General features: G+C 44.4%; 1 long non-coding RNA gene across 1 annotated transcript; it reads right to left on the bottom strand.

Moving 5' to 3' along the window:
- Positions 1–5419: 5419 nt before the first annotated feature.
- Positions 5420–6504, bottom strand: LOC146192257 (uncharacterized). Its single transcript, XR_014706748.1, has 3 exons — positions 6317–6504; positions 6058–6233; positions 5420–5959 (listed from the first exon to the last, which is right to left on the bottom strand). It is a non-coding gene; the product is annotated as an uncharacterized LOC146192257 (long non-coding RNA).
- Positions 6505–8222: the final 1718 nt, after the last annotated feature.

The following is an 8222-nucleotide window of genomic DNA, read 5'->3' as shown; positions in this document are numbered from 1 at the left end:
TGAAGTGAAGAGATTTCTTTATTCTACTGAGGGACCTCTCAAGCCTTAAAGTATGTATTCCGAAGCTTACATCCTTCTACAACAAGCTGTCTGATAGAACACATTTCATCAAAATGCCTTGGCTGAGGAGACACCTCAAATTAAAGTGGCAAGCATTGGACTCGAAGAGGCCAACGGTTGGGCAGCATTGGAGTTCCCCAGATTGAGATTTTCTAGAGCCTCTCGCAGCCTGCAACTAATCCTAATATATGAGTGTCTGTTGTATCCTGTGAGAGGAGGAGGCTGTGTCCTGTGAGGAAGAGGACCTATGATGGGTCAGTGGACGCTTTCAGATCTGGCATTATCATCTCTCGTAGGTGAGCTGGCAAAAAACATTGATTTTGACAAATCGAGTAGCAGCTTTGAAGCCTTAAAGACCGGAAAATGAAAATGTTGGCATGTCGGTTTTTTTTTTTGCTTTATGCTCTTTAGATCAATACCAGCTTTCAAAACAAGATTTATAATATCTGAAATTAGTTGCTCAAAGCAAGATGACTTCAGTGTTTCCCACTTTTTGTACACAAGCGATTTCTATAATTGATCGAGGGGTATGCTTATTTCATTTGTGCGGCAGGATTAATTATGCACTTGTCCCTCTGCAAAATTTGTCTTTTACAGCGCAGTTGTTGAAGGCCTCAATTATGACTGCTTGTTTGTTTTTGTAACTTCAGTTCTCTTCTGTGTGTTCGAGTTGTCCTTTCACTATTAGCATGCTTACTTCTCAAATGACATTTCTACGCCCATATTTGCATGTGAACGCTCAGTCTAACATTCTAGCTGGTTGGTATTTACTTTATTCTTTGTCACTGTGGCCGATGTAATTGCAGTTGTCTTGTGCATGTTCAAAGCTTTCAACAGTCCTTATGGAGAGTTTGTGGAAGCATAAAAAATATGAACTACAATACAGCACATTGGCCAGTTCTCAAGGCTTTTGCTGGCACTGCGCTATGCCTGATGTAAACGAAATTGTTCACAATGGCACCGTGTTATAATCCTGGTCGCATCTGCCAGTTTGCCACTTTTTAGTTACTGTACGTGTTACCAAGTATTTCTACATGCTCAAAGTTTGCAATTCTTGTGGTTTTTATATGCCCTTTTATTTGAGTGGTCCCAATCTAGAAATTCATCTGTCAAAAACCTCTACTTAATTCTTCACAAATGCACCTTTCTTAAGAAAAAAAAAATATGACATATGCCCCTCGTAATATAGCTATTATCAGTTGTGGTGTATGCTTGTTACGTTGAAGTCTTAAGAAATGAAGGAAAAAAAATGCCTCGGCTTGCACAATGTTGTGCGATACAAAAAACGAACTTCCCCAATCGAAGAAAGCCTTGACGACAAAGTAGTTGATGGTATTGCGCTCAGGTGTGTTCATGAAGAAGGGGGGGGGGGGGGGGCAGTTGCCCCGCATTATTGCACCGGATGTCGCAGACCTACGCCATTGGGGGTTAGAAATGGAGTGCTTTCATGGGATACAGAGGAACGAATACAACCGGTCATGGAGACTGCAAACATGCGCCTTATCTGCACTTGTGCCCTCGTTTTTGTGTTCTTTCGGAGTTGTAAACCATCAACAGGTAGCAAGGCTCGCATGCAACGGGTACCTTATACGCATGAATGTTGATCCCAGTTGAATTCCAGTTAGGGATCCATTGTTATCCAACTGGTATGAACTGGAAGTTTGTTCCTTAAACCATTTACATCAGTTAGGATTTTTGCCTGGGTTGTTTCAAAGTAATGTAGAAATGTTGTCAGTGTTGTTCAAGTTACTGCCTATGAAGCAACACAATTTTACAAAAAAACAATGGTTGTGAGCCACCTCATGCATTTATTTTTCCGTTTTGAAAATGTTTCAAGCTACAATACTTGCCATGTCACTTTGCGTAAAAGAAGCTCTAGCTTTTTACAGGAATGGTTTTAGAGTGTGCTAAAGAAAGAAAGTGTAAAGAAAGATGGAATAGTGACATGTGGCCTGTTTTTTGCATGATGTTTGTGTGCCGCACATGAAGTGAAAAGATATCTCTGTTGGTTAACGGCTTTGCACTCAGTGGATTAGTCATGCAGTGTTGCATGACAGACCACTGAAGGCCCAATACATCCTACAAAAGACTAAAAACGAGGAAACATGACAATGAAGTTGAAGGCCCATGATCTGCCAGGAAACAATGGGGTGGCTCTGAGAAGGACTTTTATATTGGCAGTAGTAAGGATGGCAGTCCTCTGTTTTGTGGCTCTTCACTTCGCAGTGACAACACTGGTGTATACTGCACTAACACCTACTGTAGTTTTGCCCATGCTGTCAGTTATTCTGAGAGCTGCGGCGGTGAGCATCAGCCAGTGCTCTAAGTTTCAAGTGTTCATTTGTAAAAGATGTGTTCTAGATCCTGCTAAAGAGTCTTGTATTATCCAATTGAGTTTCTAGAATTTACACTTTCTCTAGAAGCCCTCATTCCATTTAGGCATCTTTTCATTCTTTCCAATTAGAATTTTTAGTCCTAATTGAATTTCCATAATCAAATGTCTTCCAGTTTCCAGATGACCTCCCAGCTGGAATAAGTACTTAGTCCCAACTGCATAGTTTTAACTCTCTATAAAGAAGCAATTTATTTTTATTATGGGCTGCTAAGTTATGGTCATCTTACGGATTAGAATTGATATTCCTAATGAACATCCAAACTGAATGGACAATTGTTATGCATGGTGAAACTGGAATTCAAACTACATTTCAATGATGCATTGTGTGTGCGCTGGCTAAGATGTTAAAGGAAGCTGGTGCATTTTGCTCCCTAGTAAAAATACACCCAAACATGTCCAATCTGGAGTCAATGATTTCAATTCGAGCATATTAGATAGTCTCGAGAGCTAAATTAAATGTTTCAGAGAGCAACTCATGCACTTAGGTCCTGGACCCATTTACAAAGGAGTAGCTGCAGAGTAGGATAAAAAAATTTACACATTATTTAAAAAAAAGTGCAAGAATTAGAGACCCTATGTCTAGAAGATCTATTAATGCGAAAGTATTACTTCGCTATGTTTATTTATTGTAAGTACCTACAGCGCCCACGAGGCATTATTGTAGGGGGGATACAACTACATACAATAACACATGCAAAGAAGATATAAGGAAACTTGTTAGCAAGGTAACACAACACACTGATAGAACACTAAATGAATTCTCAAGTAGTATAAGTGATAACATAAAATACATTAACACAGCGCTGGCAAACGCACAGATTTCACAGATTTCTGTCCGCAGACCACGTCCGCAGAACGTGTCTGCAAAATCATGTCCGCAGCAGTTGTGAGTAATTGAGAAGTGGTGGAGGTTAATGAGTGATGTCAATCGACGGAGGGTGATGTAATGTTGCAGTAGCATCCGTTCTTTTGCATTGCTCCAATGCAGATTCTGCAGTGCTCTTTAACTTTGCAACATTTCTGATTTTACAACCCTAAAAAGTGTATTCATAGCTGTTTTCACAATTTCAGCAATACCTGTTTAAGTTCATTCAGTGAAACCATTAGATTGTGTTTTATTGATTGCAGGTTGCACCAAGTGTGAAAGTGCGGGAGAAACCAGAGGTTGGAGTTTTGAGTTAAAAACGGAGTGGCTCTAAATTGCAGCAGTGCCATCGAGCAAAGAAAGCTTTTATTGTACCGCCAAGAAAAATAGGAAACATGCAACAAGTGGCATTCATAGTTAAAGGTAATTATACTGTATTCTGCACGGAGGTGTCATGTCGTAAACCGGCAGTCAATATCTGTTATGTAAGAAACACACATTTAATTTACTGAGAATTATCATTTTATTGATATATGCTCTTGTGGTGCTTGCCCACATAAAACTGCAATACCTTATCTGTGGGGACTTGCATAATTAAAGGCAAGGACAGTACCACATCAAGGTAAAGCTCACTCATTGAAGAAATCTTTTTTTTTTTTTTTGCAGTGTTGTTTATATGAATTTCCTATCTCAAATGAAAAAAAATCACACAAGACTTATGCGAGTTTCTACAAGGTCAATATTTTTATTATAGATCGGTAGCCATCTCTTACATCATTTTCTTATTTCATACTCAAAATAAAATAGTTTTTCTGTGTTTATTTCTTCATGAAATTGGACCAGGCAAACGATTTTTCAAGTAAATAATTTCAATGTAAAACAGTCTCATTGAGATCAAAGCCAGTAATAAACACACTATTATCAGCATACATGATGAGCTGAGCACTGTTGTCAATATGAATTATGTCATTTATGTACAAATTCAGCAAAAGTGTGCCTAATACTCTTCATTGAGGTACTAAACAAAATATATAAAGGATGATTTGTTACTGTTCATCTGATTCCTTGAATGGGACTTGATTCAATTATTTTCAATACCTTTGCGAGTGCTGGTAATTAAAAAAAATATCTCTACGAACGTGTGCTCCATGCTCTAGCAGATTTCATAGAGTTCCCCGATAGAATATTGAGCTTTTATATTAGCATTGCATGACATGTTAATTGGATGTGAAGCATGTTTGATGTTCACAAATGCATGCCATTTCCATAATTTCGACTCCCTTAATTGTACGAAATGTTGGCACAGAGCTGAACTGTTGCCATTGAATTGGACTCCAAATTGTTGACTGGGGGCCAATATCCAGTTGGAAATGGTCATTTCCGATTTTGATTTGGCCTCAACTGTTTTGTTAAACTTGGAACAAAACCATACTGCCGCGGTGCAATCCATCGCTACGTACGTGGTTCGGCTAGAGCAGCTCTTTAGACACAGTGACAGACACAGAGACCATTTTTATTTAAGAAACAGCCAACAAAAGTGAACTGAAAACATGGCAACTGCTCACCCCATACATGGTTACTATACAAAGGCACACTGCACTTGAACCTTGTCTAGGACGCCTAGCGCGTAGGATGCTTTCGTGAAAAAAAAGAAAAAAAAAAAAACGGCGTTGTACATGGCATCGAATCCAGGTGCGTACACTTCTGCCTTTTCCCGTGCTCTCGAGTTAAGTGATCCTTGGATGGCGACTATAACCTTCGAAATGTGATGCATTTATAAAAAAAAAAAAAATACACAGCGGCACAAAGCCGCGGTGTATATTGTAGCCTATCGCGAGGCCTAGTTTGTCGTCTCTGCAGCACTGGAGAGAACGACGCTGGCCAAGTGCTAGCTGCAGCAGCTGTGGAATGCACGAGGTAAGTGAGAATTAAGCAGTACAGTACTTTATGAAGCAATATTCAAGACGATTATGCAGTTGTTATATAAAATGTCGATACTTCCATTAACATCGCTGAACAAAGCCGCAGAATACTCTAGCTGTTAAGCCTGTTGTGTGGGCTTAGTTAGCGTTCGTCGCGGCAGTAGAGCGACGCTTGCCACGTGTTCTGCAGCTGCTGCACGAAGACTCGGAAGAATGCGTGAGGGAAGCAGGTAATAAGCACTGTAGCACTTTATTAAATCAAATTTGACACGATTAAGCATGCGTGTATTTACGTATAGCCTGGTAAAGAGGCCTAGCGCGCAAGTTATTTTGGTGGCCGCGACGATTGATACGAAGCCACGTGCAACGTAGAGAGGGAAGAGGAGTACGGGAGGTGCAGGTGTGCGGTCTGCCAGGAAACATTGGGGCGGCCCTGAAAAGGGCCGTTTGGATGCGCAGCGACGTGACGGCGTGGCGAACACAACGCCCTGCACTCGTCCGTGGCCCTTTGCCGTGCACCGTCAACAGCGGTGCACTACGTCGTACACAGTGCCATGGTTATATGCTGCCCTGGATGCTGTCGCGATGCTTCTACTGTAGACATTTACGAGGGTTGCGGCGATGATCTTGGAGAGCTGATCGATGCCGCGATCCCTGACATGGGCTGCTGCGTACAAAGAAAATCCTCGGTCTCTTCGCAGCATACAGGAAACGGTGCTGTAAAAGAGTAGAAAAAGTTGCATTATGAACATAGCGATTTGATGAATGCGCAACATATTACAAAACCTTCGACAAAGAAATCTGCGTTTTTGTACCTCAATCAGGGTTGAGAATGCGCACGGCAGACGTGCGCCTCAGCATAGCAGTCAGGCAGCGCTTAGTTGCCGACGGCGGATGTTTTCGTGGAGGTCTCCATAGCCGTGGCCGATTTTTTTTTTTTTTTTTTGAACACGAGGAGCGTCCATGCCACGAGCTGCTGCTGCACGAGGTCCTGGAAGCACGTGGGGAGAGACAAGCGACACAGTACTTATAAATAAGCAAAATGAGAGACAATTCTGCGCAATTTATACTTACCTTGACGGTGCTTGCGATCTCCCGCAGGTCGTCGCCATTATCAACGTCATTCCGCCCAACGTACAGCACGGATCGGCGTGCCGAAAGCGCATTGACGTAAACGCGCAGGCCCGCCATCGTCGAGCACCTCGGTGACCGAACGCGCCGGTGTCATGCAGCAGCGAGATCCGCGAACCGAATGCCGGAATCGCGCGCGTTGCCAGAGCGGGGGCTCCTAGCGATTCCCTAGAGCGTCTAGGGACGAAAAAAAACAAGCAAACCCAGTTTTTGACTACGTCACGTCCGGTTAAGCATTCAGCCCGACGCAAAAAACGTCACGCCAGGCCGCGGCGTGTCCACCAATCAGCGTTTCCAGCCGATCTACCCCTAAACGCTTCTATAGGGAGTTTCACACCCCTGGTGGTACTTTCTGCGTTCGCGAAAACGAAACGGACGAGGGAAAAGCGAGCAGCAGCGAGCAGTGGACGTACGCCCATCCTAGCTTCTCCCGTCAGTCAGCGAGACGGACCAACGGACGTCGTTCTTGGCAAGTACGTCATAACTGTGGCTCGACGGGCTAGCACAGGAAACGGGAAAGCTGGCTTCCGGAAGGAGAGCATGAGAGAGCTTTGATTTGTATTTTCGTTGCTTTGCGGCGCGCGTGTCACTGTAGCATTTTGCACAGACTATCTCCGGTACCTGATCGAAACTGCTTAAAAGGTCCTTCCCTGGACAGTGGCCATTTAAAGCCAGCCAAGCTTCACCGCGTCACCGGGTTGTGTGGCGCCGCCGTGTCGCGGGATGGACGCTGCTCTATTCCCCCTGCGTTTGCGGTTTCGGGAGGAACGCGACCTCGGCAAGCGGGAGAGAAGGAACCAGCGTGCTGCTCCAGTATGCGCAGGCCTGGATGCGCGGCCGACCATCGGACGCGTGTTGCCATCGGCTTCGAGGTGGGTCCCGGGACCTGTGGCCTCATTCCTGCGACCTTGGGACCTGCAGCTGCACCTGGACCGCCTACGGCGTGAGAGATTTGTGACTGCGTGGGCGGGGCCAGACGAGAGAAAGACGCGGGAGTGTTTTCGGACACGAGTGTGTTGCGAAGCGACTGAGAGAATGCTCGAGAGGCTCTCAACGGAGGCAGGCTGCCGTCCTGCTCTCCGAGTTCTTTGTTCCTGTTGTAAATAGCTGTATAAAGCTCTTTTCATTTCTTCTTCTCAACTCCGCCTCGTATCGCCCGCTTGATTGCTGTTCCCACTCCGACACCACGCTACCATGAATCCCGATAACTGGATGGCAGCTATGGGATGGGCAAGTCAGTCACCGGCTCCAAAGGACCTCGGCAGCAACGGGACTGACGGCCACGAGCTATACTTTGACAGGGTGAGTGCCTGAGATTCACCTCGCATTTCGCCAGACCTCCCTAGCAAAGGTAATCGTTAGGAGGGATTGTGATTGTCGGGAAATGAGTTTCAGGGGAATTTGATTTTGTTTTGTTTTCGCCAAATTGCACAGGCGTTTTGACAACATACGGTGTAAAACCAGGATGGAGAAGTTCAAGGTACGGCAACTTCTCGAAGTTTGCGATGAGTTGGGAATTTCACTGGGTTCTGCAAAGCGAAAGAAAAATATTCTGGAGGTTATGAATCGGGAGCCAGTGACGATTGAGGAGGCCGGAGAGGCTTGAGAAACAATTGTTGAACGGAGAGAGAGAAAGGAGCGAGAAACGCACGAGCTCCGTGAGGAGCAGAAAAGACAAGAGCAGCGCGAGGCACAGGAATAACGGGAGGCCCGTGAGCATGCATGCTCTAAAAATGAAGGCTCTTGAAAACGCTTCGTTCTAGCCCTATATCCTTGGCTGAAAAAAAGGTGAGACATTTGCCCTACCTTTTCTGCAATAAATCTGAGCAGCTGTTGAGCGAGAAAGGTC

The sequence above is a fragment of the Amblyomma maculatum genome, chromosome 4, assembly GCF_055883805.1.
Source record: "Amblyomma maculatum isolate TAMU_Amacu chromosome 4, ASM5588380v1, whole genome shotgun sequence".
Taxonomy (NCBI): domain Eukaryota; kingdom Metazoa; phylum Arthropoda; class Arachnida; order Ixodida; family Ixodidae; genus Amblyomma; species Amblyomma maculatum.
This window is presented reverse-complemented; position numbering and strand designations above follow the sequence as displayed.